This window comes from Ochotona curzoniae, unplaced genomic scaffold, assembly GCF_017591425.1.
Source record: "Ochotona curzoniae isolate NIBS_2020 unplaced genomic scaffold, NIBS_Ocur_1.0 patch49, whole genome shotgun sequence".
In the NCBI taxonomy this organism is placed as follows: domain Eukaryota; kingdom Metazoa; phylum Chordata; class Mammalia; order Lagomorpha; family Ochotonidae; genus Ochotona; species Ochotona curzoniae.
Genome location: NW_024467027.1, coordinates 1,304,361 through 1,321,612, shown reverse-complemented (window position 1 = coordinate 1,321,612; position 17,252 = coordinate 1,304,361). Strand labels below are relative to the sequence as shown.

Below are 17,252 nucleotides of genomic sequence, written 5' to 3'. Positions count from 1 at the left end.
GCTGGGGAACACTCGGCAGCAGGCCATGCATTTAAAGCCAGTCTCAGGCCAGAAGAGCCACTCAGGTGTCTTCATTCTGGGCCTCTCCTCCAGGGTTGGAAGCTCTGCTGGGCCCTCAGCCTTGAAATTGTCTTCTTCTACTGCATTAAAGCTGGCCTCACTGTCAATGATCATATCTCGTGTAAGCACGGAAGAACAGCTGGCCTCCGAAGGGACTTTCACAGTGCAGCTCAGTTCTTGCACTCTTGCCCTCTTCTTGAGAGGCAGCAAGCCTTCCTGTGTGTCATACACAGTGTTGGCCTCTTTGTGCCTTTTGACATACATGTAATATATTTTCATGGCCCGCTCCTTTCTCATGTGTAATGCATCTGAGCAGGGCTCATTGGCTAAGTGCATCATTCCAGGTGGTGGAGGTCGTCTGTTCCACATCCTGGGGTAAAGTCCTGTCAGAGGATCTTACACCAAGATCTTCCTGCTGGCTTTGATGTATTTCTAAGAAGGAAAATTTTAAACATTAGAAAACCTTAGGATTGGGCTATGTAGCTCACTCAAACTTGATGTGCAATTGCATACATCCTTTTGTATTTGACCTATTATCATCAGTATAAGTGTGCTTATTTGTAGAGGTGTTTTAGTATTCAATCTCATACCTACTAAGCTCTTTGCACAGAGTTGGTTCCTGGTCTTCATTCCTCTGAATGTATTTTTGCTGAACAGATTTACTCCACTAATGGTTCTACACTGTTCTCGTCACCTTAATCTTAAAAATGTATTTAACCCCTATTTATGACAGCACTACAGTTTATCTTGAAAACAGCACCTTATGCATATATTGCTGTCATTGAGTTTCTATCACAGCTGTTGATTGACTTAGTGGCTAAGGATGTTCTCCTCCTCCCATTGCCCTGATTTATCTGACCTTGAGCATCCTGCCTCCTTACCTCACAGGGTGTGCACACACTGGAGTCACGGGTGTAGCACTGCAATTTGCAAGAAGGATCTTCTTCTTCTTGGACCAGGATCTTGTCATCCAAAATGTTCCCAGGTGATGACTCCCCTTACATAAGTCTGTGATTGATAGACAATGGGACAACAATCATTCGATGAACAGTTTGTGTTTCCTTCATCTGTTTAACACACATATTCTGAATATCACATGCTAAATGTTGAGAACAGGCATGCCTATAAGTTCAGAAAATAAAGTCTATATACTGTTGAAAACCTTAGCACTCCTATTACAGAAGCATTTCTCCTGTTTTGGGATGTTGGTGTGACTCCATTCTGATGGCTCATAAAGTATCATATGGAGAAAATCTGCCCAATTGAACTGTGCATAAAATCTGAATTGTTACATAGAAAAGAAATAGATCATGTATTAAATACCATCTCCTAGTTTCTAATGGCATTTTTTAGAGTCAAATAATCACAACGGGTAGACAGCATGTAAACAAATATATTCAATATCATACTTCTGTTTCTCTTATTCATGCATTTTATGCATGTATAGTTGTGTGTACATCATAATAGTTATGACCCTTGCTCTACATGTCTCATTGTTTACATTCAATGACATCTTTGAATATGTAATAATCTTAGTGAAGTTTAAATAAAGTTATGTTTCATGCTTCAGACCCTCTCAAAGTGAGCATCAGAATATGGAAAACCCCAAATTTTGTTGAAAATATCAGATACTCCTTTCTTATGTGAATTAAAGTTTGAAATGTTGCAGCTGGCTTCAATCTGCCACTCCCCCCACTGAGCAGTTGCCCTGTCTAATGAGTTGTTTGTCTATGGTTAGGTTCCATGGTAACCATAACTGCCCAATTGCCTAAATCTCCAGAGTCAAACCCACTTCCCCTGTGATCAATATGACTAAATGGGACTATGTATGTTTGTGTCTTCTTATGTATTTATTTATTTTTAAAGATTTCTCCACCCTTATTGGAAAGACAGATCCAAAGAGAGGAGAAACAGAAATATCTTCCATCTACTGGTACCTTCCTCAAATGGCCACAACAGCCAGCGCTAGCCAATCTGAACGCAGAAGACTGTTCCAGGTCTCCCACGTGCATTCCAAGGATTTGAATTGTTCTCCACTACTCTCCCAGGCCACAAACAGGGAGCCAAATGGGAAGTGGAGCAGCTGGGACACAAACAAGTACCCATATGGGATATCAGTGTTTTCATGGTAAGGATTTAGTCAATGAGCCAGCATGCACAACCCATCTTATTTTATGTCGTCTTACATTAACCTAGGAGATCCACATTTACATTTGCAGACTAAAACAAATAATTTGTTTCTATCCCTTATTAAACAATCAATTCTTTATGAGCTTATGTTTATCCTTAGCCACCTTTTTTCCCTTACTAAGGAATACATTTTATATGCTTGTACTTATCCATAACCATCTGAAAAATATCTTGAAATCAGAGTTACAAAGAAAAAGATGATCGTTAATCCATCAGTTCACTCCCCAATTGGCTGCCAATGGCCAAGCTCAGGCCAGCCTGAACTTTGTGTAAACAACATAGACCTTGTCCTTGGGTCACCTGAAAGTGAGCTGGGCTCTCAGAAAGAGTCATGAGTAGACAGCTCCTCCTCACTTCCTGCTTCCTCACTTCACTGTCCCAGTTGCCTGCTTTAACTATTTTCTCCGCTACTACTAGAGACCTACTCTTCCTTCTGGTGGAGGGCATTCTTGGTTACCACATTCCCAAGGATCTTCTCTACATACCTCTTGATTTCTTTACAGCTGGAGGACTGTATTCACACTCCAGATGCTTTCTTTTCTCTCTTTACTCCATGGTTCAACTCTTTAAAGAGTCACTCAAATAAGCTAGGTACTCTACCTGTAACTCTACTGTCAGGTAGTTGATGGTATCAAGAAAATACTGAATATGAAAATCCAAGGACACCAAATCACAGGAGATGCTTGTGGCTCATAAGCACTGACCTGCCTGGTATACAGTATGCAATAGGATTGTTATGATTCAAATCACAATGAAGACCTCAGAATTTTAAGATGTACTGGTGACATCACTCAGCCTAATGGGCTCAGCCAGTATTTAAAGGTATAGACGACTGCCACAGGTGATTGCCTATGTTGACTTGATTTGTCCAAATGTAACTCTATTGTGAACTTATTTTTCAGGCCTTGTTTTGACATAAGGACTTGTAGGAGACAGAGGGCTTACATTAAACAAAGAAAACTATACCTTGCACATAAGAAAATTGCATCTGTCAATCTTCCAAAAACAAAAACAAGGATATGACAGAATGCAAATGAGGATTAGGCTTATACTCAGGTTGGTCCCCCCAAAATCCACATCAAGGTATAAACTGAAAGGAAATAAAATTTATCTGCTAACAATATTATTGTTACCTGTTAATAATATATTATATTAATTACATAATGATGATTATATTGTATACTCTATTATATAGAATTGCATTATGTAGTCATATGTAATTATGCATAATAATATGTGAATTACATGATATTACATAATACATATAACATCTATTGTGGACTACTACTCAGTCATAAAAAGGCAGCCTTATTATTTGCTGTAAAATTAATGCATCCAGGCGAAACTATGTTCTTGAAATAAGTTAAGCACAGAAGAATAAAAACAACAAAATCCTCAAAAATATTAACTCAGAAAATAAAAGATGATCCCATTGAAGATATAAATATTATTAGGTAACCAGAGTCTGGGAAAGGAAATCAGAAGGCAGGAAATGATAAAGCTGATTCATGAGTAATTGGTTACATACATATAGGATAAAAATTTTCTGAGGTTCTAGAAAATAGTGCTGATTTACTGCACATAATGACCATAAATGTAGAAGAAAGGATTCTAAAATGTTTTTGTTAAAAAGACATTAATTGTTTCAAGGGCCAAGTAAATTACACAAAGCATATGTATAAAGAAACATTACATGGTCTCTCATAATAAAAGAACAAATTTATGTGTGCTAATTCTGTAGTTAACACAGGTAAACAATTATGAACAAACACATGACAAAATTAAAGTAAGGTGGCAGTGCCACAAAAGCAAATAGATGAAAGAAACAGTTTACAGCCCAGAAATGACCCTGAATATTATAGCCAACTTATTTTTAACAAAAATTCTGTGAACATACATCAGAGAAAGAAAATTATTTTTGACAAATGGTGCTGGCAAAGCCGGATACACATACAAACAAGAATAAAATGACATCACTATATCTCTCCATAGCCAAAATCAACTTGAGATGCATCAAGAAACCTAAATCTCAGATTTGAAAATTATATTTCTAGGAAAAACATAAGCATTCGAAGACACCAGTGTGATCAGTAACTTTTTTTAATATAAAATGCCACTAACACAGGCAAAACTATATCTTTAAGCACAAGGACATGGTTTAAGCTAGAAGCAATGCAGAGCAAAGAAATCATGAATGGCATTTCTGAGTTAAAAGAAAAAATGTATAACCTGGAGCAGGACTTGTTTGATTCACCATACCAGAGAGATGGCAGGATGATGCCCTTCACCAGCCCCCTATTCCCCCAGTTCTACACATAGCTCACAACTTCCCCTACAGCCCTCTGCAGCCATTGGGCCAGGGTAGCACTCCACTAGTTCTATACAAAGAGAAAGGAAGGCATTTGGATTCTAATTGTCACAAGGGAAGGAGATCCCAACATCCATGTGCAAGGATTCCTATTAGGAAAGGTACCAGCATCTCACAGTGCGATTCTGGTGGCTGAATTTCTGTGATAAGAGAGGCCACCATGCCTGATGATGTTTGTAGAAAAACAACAACAACAACAACAACAAAAACCTTCAGATTGATAAGTAAAACCCTGCTGCTCTCAGGCAGGGTGCTCAGCTGGAAGGCCTGGAATAGTGACCTTCACCAGGCGCCAAGGCCATCCTCACCTCTTGCATCTTGAAGAGAAAGACCACACTTTCTGTGGGTCCACACCAGGGAGCAGCGCAGAACCCAGGCAGAGACAAAAGGAGCAGGCCTCCAAAGGGACAGTTTTCCCAATTCTTGTCTTCCCACTCTGGCCTACATACAGAAATTACAGGCACTTCTTCCATGGAGACCAGTTAAGATGAGCCTATGTACACCCAGAATATAAAAAATATGGAACATTTTGACAGCTCTCATTTGGAAGTAACTCATTTCAATTCAACTACACAGTGGGAGAAAGGCCAAAGGCAGGAATTTCCAAGGATCACCGCATGCAAGTCCTCCTCCCCCAGGAGGAGGAAGGCCTGCTGCTCCCCATCTCTAGCCCAGGGGAAAACAGCCATTCACTTTCAGCTCCAAGGGGTGTTTCCATGTAAAGACCTAAGGGCAGGTACATCATCTGGCAAGGATAGGAAGGGAGGGATCAGTATCTATCCACAGGAAAGTCCCCAATAAAGGCCTCCCCTCCAGGGGAATAGAGACCCCCCGGGGGGGGGAGCTCCCAAACAAAGTGGTCTGGACAAGGGGAAGGGGGAAGGGAGGAGCCTTGGTCCCCAGTTAGTCATCCCATCTCAGACAACACTGGCAGCTGGGATTTTTAAAGAGGAAACTCCTAACTTTAGGGAAGAGCAAGTTTAATCCAAGAAAAACAATGCTCAAAAGAAAAATAAACAGATTTCATAATGGAAGCACACAGTTTAATGTTCTGCCTGAACAAAGACACTTTGTCTGGATTTGTCTCCTGCCTGCCTGCCTAACTCCTGCTTCTAGAATATTCCATCTATCCCAGTGCCAAAGAGGTAACTTTCAAAGCACACAACTGGGAAAGTTGAAGCCACACAGAAGGGAAAGTAATTATCATTAAAGCAAAAGATAAAGTAAACAACGCAAGTGCTTATGACTTCAGCCCTCCTTTGTAATACTCTGGGCTCTAGAGTTAAACACGTGTGGCCAAAACCCAGAGTAAGGAAGCCAAGTTGACATGTCTGCTTCTCACAATATCCCAACAGGAGCCTTTGATGGCTTTGTGTGTCCATGGAGGCATTCCTTCCAGGAAGGGGCGGGTGAGGGGTGTGGTCTCCTGGACAGCTGAGCTGTGTGACAGGTACTGGATGGGGATCCTCCTAGTTGGTGCTGTTCCCTGCTTTCTGGAGCCAGGCTTTGTGACTGGAAGCGCTCTTCGGGGGCCTCAGGCTTCTAGAAGATGAACAATTTTTGTGTTCCAGCCCCTTGGGGAGCCAAGCTGAGTAGTCCTTCTGGTCCATCTCATGGGGGTCACAGCTCTGGCGAAATTTGATGGTAGCTGAGGAGACGAGCACATGTACAGACTCCTGAGCCACTGTGCAAGCCTCAGGATGATCTGTAAGTTGAGGGCCACTGGTATCATCTTTGAATCCATCACAGTCAACAAGTGGCACAGGAGTTTGAGGCAGCTCCATGAGACCAGATACCTGATCTGTGTAGTTCCTCCTGAGGAGGCACTGGTGATTATGCTGGCTGCCTCTTACACAGAACTCTGCTTTCAGAAGGACTTCAACCAACACAAGGCTGTGCATCTCTGCACCCTGTTGCCAGCAGTGGTATCTGAGAGGGTCCAGTAAGCATCCTCCCAGTTGGATCCCTTGGGGTTGATCAACAGGTGCAGGGAGGTAAGGCAGGGCAGAATGGTTAAGAATGAACTGGGTCTTGTCGCTATCCCTCAGCGATGGACTTGGAGCACAGTGCCAATAACAACACTCATGGACTCTGACTGATGGTCAAAAGCATCAGACTTTATACACTGAGGGTTATATGGGATAAGGGAGGAGGTATTGAGTTTATCAGCAAAACCCATCAACAGTTTCTATACTTTTGTTTGGAACTCCTTTTGTCTTATATATTCTACCAAGTGTTCTCATTCACATGCTATCCACTCAACTGTTCTTATACAAATGATATCCAATCAGTTATGCAAAAGATATCAATTCAGTTGTTATCATACAGATATGATTCAATCAATTGTAATCCTATGCTTGCTGATCTTCTAGGGTCACAACGTCCTCCTACAAATACCTCTTCTGTGTTTTGTAAAATTAGGTCTGGAAGATGTAGCCCAGGGGAACAAGTTCTTGAAAGAGCAGAAAAATGGGGAGAAACAATATTTATATTATACAAATATTACCTCAGCAGGGACCACACACCCTAACTGCCTATCATTCCATCTAACTCCTCAACATCCTTTTTTCCCAGAGAATGACCCTTGGCTGCATATCAGGGATAGGGGCCAGTGATCACTCTGGCTCCTTGAAAGACTTGTATAACTGCCTGCAAATGCAGACCCAGCTTCAATTTTCTCCCATGCCCACAATGCTACATCTCATATATGAATGAGCACAGCTTGTAGTAGCAGTATCTGTTGCTCTATAGTAACCCTCTGTTCATCCACCTCTGATAATATATCATAAGTCATTTGCCCCCCTCCAGGGAGTTGCCGACCTGATGCGCCTAAGGATCACATTTTTTTCCTTAGCCATATCGCTTCTCCACATTTTCCATTGTAAATATTGAGAAGGAGAAAGCCCTATTTTTGCTATTACTTCAAAATCATAAGGAATCCAGCCATTTAAATATTCCCACACATATGAAGAAGTAGGTCCATAGGACATGCAAACCTTTTAAAATGCTGTGATGGGGCCTGGCAGCATGGCCTAGCAGCTAAAGTCCTCGCCTTGAACGCACCAGGATCCCATATGGGCGCCGGTTCTAATCCTGGCAACTCCACTTCCCATCCAGCTCCCTGCTTGTGGCCTGGGAAGGCTGTCGAGGATGGCCCAAAGCCTCGGAACCCTGCACCCATGTGGGAGACCTGGAAGAAGTTCTTGGATCCTGGCTTCGGATCAGCATAGCATTGGCCTTTGCGCTCACTTGGGGAGTGAATCATCGGATGGAAGATCTTCCTCTGTCTCTCCTCCTCTGTATATCTGACTTTCCAATAAATAAATAAATCTTAAAAAAAAAAAGCTGTGATGGCATTAACATCTAAGCTTTCATAGGTAGGTTGAAAATTTTCTTGACTAAGTATGATTGGAAAAAGCAATCGGATTTCATGAGGTCTCCAGGGAACATCAGAAATTTGGAAACGTCTTTGATCAGATTTAAGAGTGAAACAGCATGGGCTGGTATTTAACTGTTCCTTTATCCCATTCTCATTTATTTCACTAGAGAAATTCTGTGGTTTAACACTGAAAATTTTCTTCTTTTTCTTAGTCCTAATTTCATTTTTAGTCACATTATGGTAACATCTTCCATTAGGAGAATCTCTCCTGAGTTTTCTTCTCCTAATTCCACATCTGTAGTATAAGGCCTTTCTCTTTCAGCTGCATTACAGTGGCATATTTTCATAGGAGGGTCTCTCATACATTCTTTTTCATCTTCATCTGTAGTGTAAGTCGTTTCTTCCCTAGCCACATTATGGTGGCGTCTCCCATTAGGAAAATCTCTCACAGGCTGCTCTTTGCCATCCTCCTCATCTGTACTATGAGGCAGTTCTTTTTTAGCCATATTATGGCAGTCTTTCCTGTTAGGTGGACCTCTTAAGAGTTCCCTTTGTCTTTCATCCTTGTTCATACTATGCAACACTTCTTTTTAGCTACATGTTGGGGGTGTTTCTTCTTAGAGGAGTTTCTTGAATAGCAGCTCCAATTAAAGCCCATATAATCCAAAAACTAATTTGAATATCTGCTATCCTTCTGGCCGTTTCACCATTTTTCTGGCTAAAGTTCTTAAATCCAGTTTCTAGTGTCCATTCATCTGGAGACCAAGGATTATATTCACCAATAAGCTCTAAATAAAAACACAATTGCTGCCTAGTTACCTTTGCTCCACTTTTCACTAAAAAATTCTGCATAAGAGAAATAAAAGACCGTGTGTCCCACTCACCACTTTCTGTGGGGGTCTCCGCTGCACTTTCTCTTCTTTCAAGTCCCTGTTCGGGCGCCACTTGTCGCTGTCCCGCAGCGATGGACTTGGTGCACGGAGCCAATAATAACACTCATGGACTCTGACTGATGGTCAAAAGCCGAAGTTTGTCAGTGGCATCAGACTTTATACACTGAGGGTTATATGGGATAAGGGAGGAGGTATTGAGTTTATCAACAAAACCCATCAACAGTTTCTATGCTTTTGTTTGGAACTCCTTTCGTTTTGTAAAGTCTCCCAAGCGTTCCCATTCACATGCTATCCACTCAACTGTTCTTATACAAATGATATCCAATCAGTTATGCAAAAGATAACCATTCAGTTGTTGTCATGCAGATATTATCCTATCAATTGTAATCCTGTGCTTGCTGACCTTCTAGGGTCACAATGTCCTCCTACAGGGTCTGTCTGTCCTCTCCAGTTACAATGTTCCCCAGCGCCCTGCGGCAGGTGAAGGCACTTTATGATCACATTAGACCCTTCACCGAGCTACTACAGGCTTCAGAATCTATGAAGGCCAGGATCTGCTCCCTGGGCAGCCACAAAGATAAGAGGCCCAGCAAGCAGCTGCCTGAATGTCTGAGTTGCTGCTGAACACCACTCAGGAGTACAGGCCAGCAAGGTGAGACCTTCGTCAATTCTGGAGGGTCAGTTGTGCCTCAGCAGCCTCCATGGGGCCTGGACTGCATGCTGAAAAGGAGCAAACATCCCGGGGTTCTAAATGCATTTGCGGCCTCCTGCCTGGGTCTCACCGTCTCACCCATGGTGTGCTAAGGAGACCATAATTGCTAAAGGCACCCCTGAAGGGAATATGGGTGGCATTCTCATGGAAGATTTGAAGGTGTCAAGCGTTTCTCAGCCATGCATGGTGTTCTGTTTTTAAGTTTTAATGACTGTTGTAGTGAGTCTTCAAAGTTACCTGTCCCAGAGACACATACTTCTTGGTGGTCCCGGGTTGCCCTTGGTGTTTGCTGAACGCTGACCCCTTTGGGAGACTGGGATTCCCTTGTTTTTAAGTTCCATGTGAGTGCTTGGGATCTTTATTATTATATCCTCAAATACTTTTCCATGCCACAAGCAGGGAGCTAGATGAAAAGTGGGATCGCCAGGATTAGAACAGGTGTCCATGTGGGATCCCAGCGTTTGCAAGGAAAGGATTTTAGCCACTAGGCTACCATGCCAGAACCTTACATACTTCTCTAAATATAAGAATAAAAAGAGTACAAAATAATGTATATAAGATGTGTGGTGTATCTAGCATTTTAGACCCCCAGTTGGAGCATGCACAGTTCATATTGGAGCACCTAGATTCCAGTCCTGGCTCTTCCTCTACATCCAGCTACCTGCTAACATGCACCCTGAGCAGTACCAGGTGATCATATAAGAAGTAGGAATTCACACACACATGACCATGCCCAGCTGTCTGCTAACGTGCACCCTGGGAGGTACCCGCTATGATATAGGAGGTAGGATCTCAAACGCACAGGAAAGACCTAATCTATTATCTACTTCACTACTTTGGCCTGACCAAGCCCTGGGCCTTGGCAGAATTTGGGGAATGAACAAATGAATGGGTGTTCTCTCTCATCCACTTTCTCTTCTTCTCTTTGTGCCCTTCAAATAAATAAACTAAATAACTTTTGGTGAAAAAAAGTTAATGAACTCACTACTCACTCACAGGGTACTGTCTTCACTGTGTCCTACAGGTTTTATTGCTGTGACTGTCCAACCCTAAACCCAAGCTCTGATGACCCAAAGAAGGAAAATTATGACACAATGATCAAGGAGGCTTGTGGTATTTCAGATATGTCATCTCAGTGAATGGTATCTCAATGTCCTTGAGGTCTCTAGGTCAAAGCAATGTGGATTTCCTCCTGGTTTTATGTTGTGTTTCTTCTTTATAAAGCCTGTAGTATTTTCCTATAAGTCTAGAGAAACCATCTCTATCCTAGCACCTTCTCCTGGTTCTTAATCCTTTTTGATGGCTTCATTTATGATTTATGGGGTTGCCTTAAAAGGTCCTATAATGAGGGTATGAAAATTGTCTTTTAAATCTATTTCCCAAAGGAACCTAATCCTAATCACACAGCCTTTTCCAGGAGGAAGTATATGACTCATACGATGACCCTTTAGTGAAATGGAGAAGGGAGAACTGTGTGATAACAGCACCTAAAAATGCAACAGTTAGAGCCTAGCATGATAGTACACCTCACCTTGCATGCTCTAGGATCCCATAAGGGCACCAGTTCATGTTCCAGCTGTTTCACTTCCCATCCAGCTCCCTGCTTTTGGCCTGGGAAAAGCAGCAGAGTACGGCCCAAAGCCTTGGGATGCTGAACCTGCATGGGAGACCTGGAAGAAGCTCCTGGCTCCTGGGTTCAGGTTCTGGATTGCAGCCATTTGAGAAGTGAATTAGTGGATGGAAGATCTTTCTGAAAAATTTCCTTTCCAATAAAAATAAATAAATCTTATTTTAAAACATAACATTTCGGAGCATTACTAATTTATGTTCCCAGAAAATATACATTAAGTTATCCTCATATGAAATGATCAAGACTATAATCGTTTAGAGGGTTTTTTTCCCTTCAGATTTTGGAATATTTACATGTGTTTATTTATTAATTATTTGGGGTAGGGTCTGAGTCTAACAGTCAAATTCATTTATGTGTTTTGTACATCTAATAAACATGCAATTTTTTGTTTATAAAGTAAATACTTTTCTTTAAAAATAATTTTGTAAATGAAGTAGTTTCATGTTATAGTAGCAAAAAATTCTGTTTTTTTCCAGCTTTTTGTTATAAGAATATTGCAAGTATGATTTATTATCTAAGCAAATGTAAAATACATGGTAAACACTAAATTCGTCAAAAAGTAGTTTAAGGCCAATTTGTGTATGTATCAGTAATGTTGGATTCTGTCAGAACTGGGGATTGCTTCTGAGTGTGGATAAGCTGAATCTGCAGGGTTACTCATTATGGGTGAAGCACCCAGGCACATGGAAAACTGGATTTCTATCATTCTTGAAGGTTTTTCATTTGTACTGAAATCAATTAATATTGCATTTAGGGATCATCCCAGAATTCAAGAAGTGGTCACTTCCTATACATATAATACATGTTGCTAATGGCAATAATTTGAATATTTTGATGTTAGCTTAGTATTTCAAAAAAGGGTGAAGCTTTATGAATTAGCAATATGCTAGCTTTATGAAGATATAATTTTATTGCTTCCAAACATATAAAATGTGTAAGTCAGCAGAAATCATATATTTCATGACTATATATCCTGACAAATTTTTTTTCTCTCAGTCCTTTCAGATGACAGTGTATCTGGCTGAAGTCTTAAAGAAATATCAACTCTTCAGGGCAAGATGAACACAACAAGTACACTCTCTCTAAAAGTGCTGTTCATTTGCATCAAACCTAAATGGTGGGAAACGTGAAATGCAAGCACTGCTAGGCATACTGAAATGTGGATCTATTAAGAAAAGATGAAACAGATACAATCAGTACAGTTGTGGCTGTGGATGTCTGTCCTTGTGCTCTGATGGAGAATGGGGATTGGAGCAAAAGGACATTAAAACAACATAATGACCACACATTTGTTCACTATATAATTTCCACTGTAGCCATCCCATTCATGCTTATGAGAAAGGACTTTATTCTGAAGTGTTAAGCTGAACATTCAGCCTTTACATTATGTTGGTATTCTTCATGGATTTATATTTTCCTATCTCATAATGGCAAAGCTAAGCTTTTTGATGACATGATCAGACCTCACTAAATGGCCTTCAAATGAATGAGTTCTGTCGTCTATTCAGTTATTCTTTCTGTTTTAGGAATACAAAATAAATATTCCTTAAACGCTATGAATTACAAATATATAAACTTCCTATGAGAATTTATAACATCTAAATGGTTTGTCAGCCTCTCTCTCTCCCTCTCTCTCTCTCTCTCCTCTATTCTACAGGCTGAGTGACAAAGAGAGAGGAGATTTTTCATGTACTAGTTCACTCCTCTAACAGCCACAAAAACATACTTAGGTCAGGTCAAAGCTTACAGTCGAATGCCATCCTTTCATCCAGGTGGGAGGCAGGGTTACAAGAATTTGAGCCATCAGCCACTACTCTCCCAAGTATATTAGCAGCAAGCTGGATTACAAGTTGAACAATTAGGTCTGGCATGGTAGCCTAGTGACAAAACCCTGGCCTTGCATTCACTGAGATCCCATATGAGTGCAGGATCATGTCCGTTCTGGGATCCCATATGTGCACTGGTTCATACCCTGACTGCTCCACTTCCCATCCAGTTCCCTGCTTGTGGCCTGGGAAAGCAGTCGAGGATGGTCTGAAGCTTTGGGACCTTGCACCGCATGGTAGACCTGGGAAAAGGTCCTGGTTCCTGGCTTTGGATCTGGCTGTTGTGGCCACTCAGGGAGTGAATGATTGGATGGAAGATGTTCCTCTCTGTCCTCCTCTCTATATTCCTGATTTCTAATAAAAATACACAAATCTTAAACAAAACAAAACAAAAACAAAAACACAGTGAAATTTTATTTAACTCCAGTAAGGATGGCCTACACGGAACACTACTAACAGCTGCTGGTGAGGATATGTGGAGAAAGGTACCCTATCCACTTCTGACATAACTGTAAACTAATGCAGCCACTATGGAAGTCAGTATGGAGAATGCTCAGGTAACCGAAAATTCACCTAACACATGATCCAGCAATCCCACTTCTGGGAATGAATCTAAAAGAACTGATACATAAGCATGAGAAAACATGTATATCCCTAATATTTATTGCATACAATCAATAAAAACAAAAACATGGAAACAATGTCAATGTCCATTGACAAAGAATTAGATTAAGAAACTGGTTGAGCCTGGCACGGTGGCCTAGTGGCTAAAGTCGTCACCATGAACATGCCAGGATCCCATATGGATGCTGGTTCTAATCCTGGTAGCTCCACTTCCCATCCAGCTCCCTGTTTGTGGCCTGGGAAAGCAGTCAAGGACGGCCCAAAGCCTTTGGATCCTTCATCCGCATTGGAGACCCAGAAGTGGATATGGGCTCCTGGCTTTGGATTGGCACAGCACCAGCCATCCTGGTCACTTGGGAAGTGAATCATCATATGGAAGATATTTCTCTTTGTCTCTCCTCTTCTCTGTATATATCTGACTTTGAAATAAATAAATAAATCTTTAAAAAATTAAAAAGTTATTTTCTGTTGCCACTATAAACATATCTGTTTTAAACTAGAAAAAAACCAAATTGCAACAAAATTTATTGTGGGTCTTAGAAATGAGAAATTAAATCTTCTGTCACTGTTTTAAAATGACTGTTTTTAATATGACCAGGTAGTTAAAATTTTCATTACATCAAGAAATTTTTTTTATAGTTTTCCTTTTTAAATTATTTCAAAAACAAAGTAAACTTGCTTCATTGACATGTAACTACTCTCAATAATTAACAGTCGCTTTTAACCCAGTGTCCTTCACTAAGATTATAAAGGAAAACATTTTATGGCTCCAGCATTCGAAAATGAGAACTGAAAAGAACTCAAACACTTGCAGCTTGTAAAATATATTTTAAAGGTTAGACGGAGAACCATTCTGAAACTAGAACCCGTTTCTTTAGCTTTACTCTCCCAAACTTTCCATTCTCTACACTACAGTTGTGGAGATGTCCTCATTTGACTCAGGTGACACTTTTATCCATACTGTCTCTTTCAAAGTAAGTTCTTGTTGGAGACTTTCATAGTCCTGTAGGAGGACATTGTGACCCAGGAAGGTCAGCGAGCACAGGTTTGCAGTTCATTGGACAGTATTTGCATGACGACAACCAAAAGAAACGGGTTCTAGTTTCAGAATGGTTCTCCGTATAAACAGCATGTAAATGAGAACACCTGGTGGGATATACAAAACAAAAGGAATTCCAATCAAGAGAAGGAAACAGTATGGACTCTCAGTGTATAAAGTCTGATGCCCCTAATAAACTTCGGCTTTGACCATCAGTCAGGGTCCACGTGTGTTATTATTGGCTCCATGAACCAAGTCCATCGCTGCGGGACAGTGACATAGTCCAATGGTCCAAAAGAATGCCTTTGATCGCCACCTTCTCTTCGAGGATCAAGGTTTTATTTATTTATTTATTTATTTATTTTATTTGCAAAGTGACTAAAATTATCATAGTTGTGAAAATTACACATAGAGACAAGATCATAACAGAAGTGTATTCCTTTAACACTGTTGCCCATCTTGTCCATGGGAGACCAGCAGATCATGCCTGTGACATTGGGAACAAGTAAAAGGATGCCACCAGCAACTCCAGACTTTGCAGGAAGACCAACATGGAAGGCAAATTGCCTGGAGAAATCACACATGCCACAGGAACGCATCAAGCTCAGCATGTTTTGAACTGCCTATGGGCTCAGTACTCTCTGGCCCGTGATTGGGCAGAGGCCACAGTTCACCAGGGTTGCAGCCATCACACTAGCCGATTCACAGGTCACTTCAATGGGACACAGCTGGAAACAGAAATCAAATATACCAACCATGTCTGTACCTTCTGGAAAACACTTTTTTTGTTTGTTTGTTTTAAGTAATATCGTATGGCAAAATTTTGATTTCCACTTTCTTTCAGACTGAACCATTGTATTACTGAATCCAACATATTTATTACCAGCCATCTTATTCAAAAACTGCATCACATAGTCAAATTTCTCAGCATTATTTACTCCTTGCTTTATTAATGAGGTCACAACAATTGCTCCAGCATTTGCCAAAGGGTTCTGTGGTTTATCATCTTCATTTAAAACAATTTGTTAAATTTTAATCCACCTGGCTCTTTCCCAACATATCGATGTACATATTCAGTTTCAATGTCATTGACCGTGATGGCATATTTTAAAGGTTTTACACGAGATTGCAGCTAAAAGAAAACTTGGGGCCCGGCACAATAGTGTAGTGTTTAAGGTCCTCACCTTGAATGCGCCCGCATTCCATATGGGCCCAGGTTCTAATCCCAGTGGCCCCACTTCCCATTCAGCTCCCTGCCTGTGGCCTGGGAAGCAGTCCAGGACAGCCCAAGACTTTGGGACCCTGCACCCACGTGGGAGGCCTGTTTGGATTAGCTCAGCTCCAGCCGTTGTGACTGCTTGGAGAGTGACATTGGATGGAAGATTTTCCTCTCTGTCTCTCCCTCTCTATATATCCATCTTTCTAATAAAAAATAAATAAATCTTTTTTTAAAAAAGAGAGAACTTTGGTATCACCGATAGAATGCCTCTGTTCATCTACTGTACAGACACACCCCACAAATCAGTACTGAACTTGGCCAGCTGAGGAATATAATCTGCAACCTTCCCTCTTGTAAATTTTAGCACTTTCCTATAACTCATCGATGTGTGAGGTAAAAGATGTATAGTCAGGAATGACAAACTTTCTTCTCAAAGCTTGTGTCAACAAAACAATATTGCGTTGAACACATTTTTAAAAAAGATCTTTGTCTAGCATGACACCATCTCTTTCAACCTGGGATCAGATGTTCGCAATCCTGTAGGTCTGAGTGCTGTAATGAATTTATGGACAGGTATTTTCTCTTGTCCTTCTGCAACTGTATAGAACAGCAAATCTACCAAACTTGGTAGCAGGCCCTGTTTTACTTTATTTTCGCCTGTGGCCACCAGCTCTTTACACTCGTTGTTGCCGAACACTTCCTTCTCCCCGGCCGTGCTTAGGGCCGGGTGCCTATGGAGTGGCAGGCAGCAATGCCCCAGACTGTGGCTCAGTGGTCTCCTTGCCTAGCTCCTGCAGGATCTCTGAGGGGGAGCTGGACAGCCCCCATGCCAGGAGCCCTACATGCCGGCCAATCCCCGCCCCGGGAGCGCCGGCACAGGGTGACCAGGGGCTATGCCTGGCACAGGGTGACCAGGGGCTGTGCCCTGCACAGGGCGGCACAGGGTGACCAGAGGCTGTGCCAAGCTCAGAGCAGCACTGATGGTCGTTTGCGGCCGCAGGAGCTCATCCCCCAGCATCGCGACCCTCGTAGCGGCATCAGGCCTCCCTGGTTGCCAGGGGAAGATGCTCCAGATGTGCGTGGCTGCCCTTGGAACGGAACACAGTGGACTCCGCTGGAGGAATGGGCAGCGCTGTGGCTGTGCTTCCGGCTCCCACAGAGGCTGCCCTGCTGCTCTGGAGGCTCCTGATGATGCCTCACGATGCCCGCGGCTGCTCCTCTCCTCGCCACAGCAGGCTCGCGATTTTTATGCTGAGTACAAAATTAAAAGACAAAATAATTAACCCAAATTGCTTTATTTAAAGTAGCAGTA

The 17,252-nt window shown here is 41.7% G+C and overlaps 1 pseudogene; it reads right to left on the bottom strand.

Annotated features, from left to right (window-relative positions):
* Positions 1-14,586: 14,586 nt before the first annotated feature.
* LOC121168077 lies at positions 14,587-16,958 on the bottom strand (annotated as a pseudogene).
* Between the last annotated feature and the right edge of the window lie 294 nt (positions 16,959-17,252).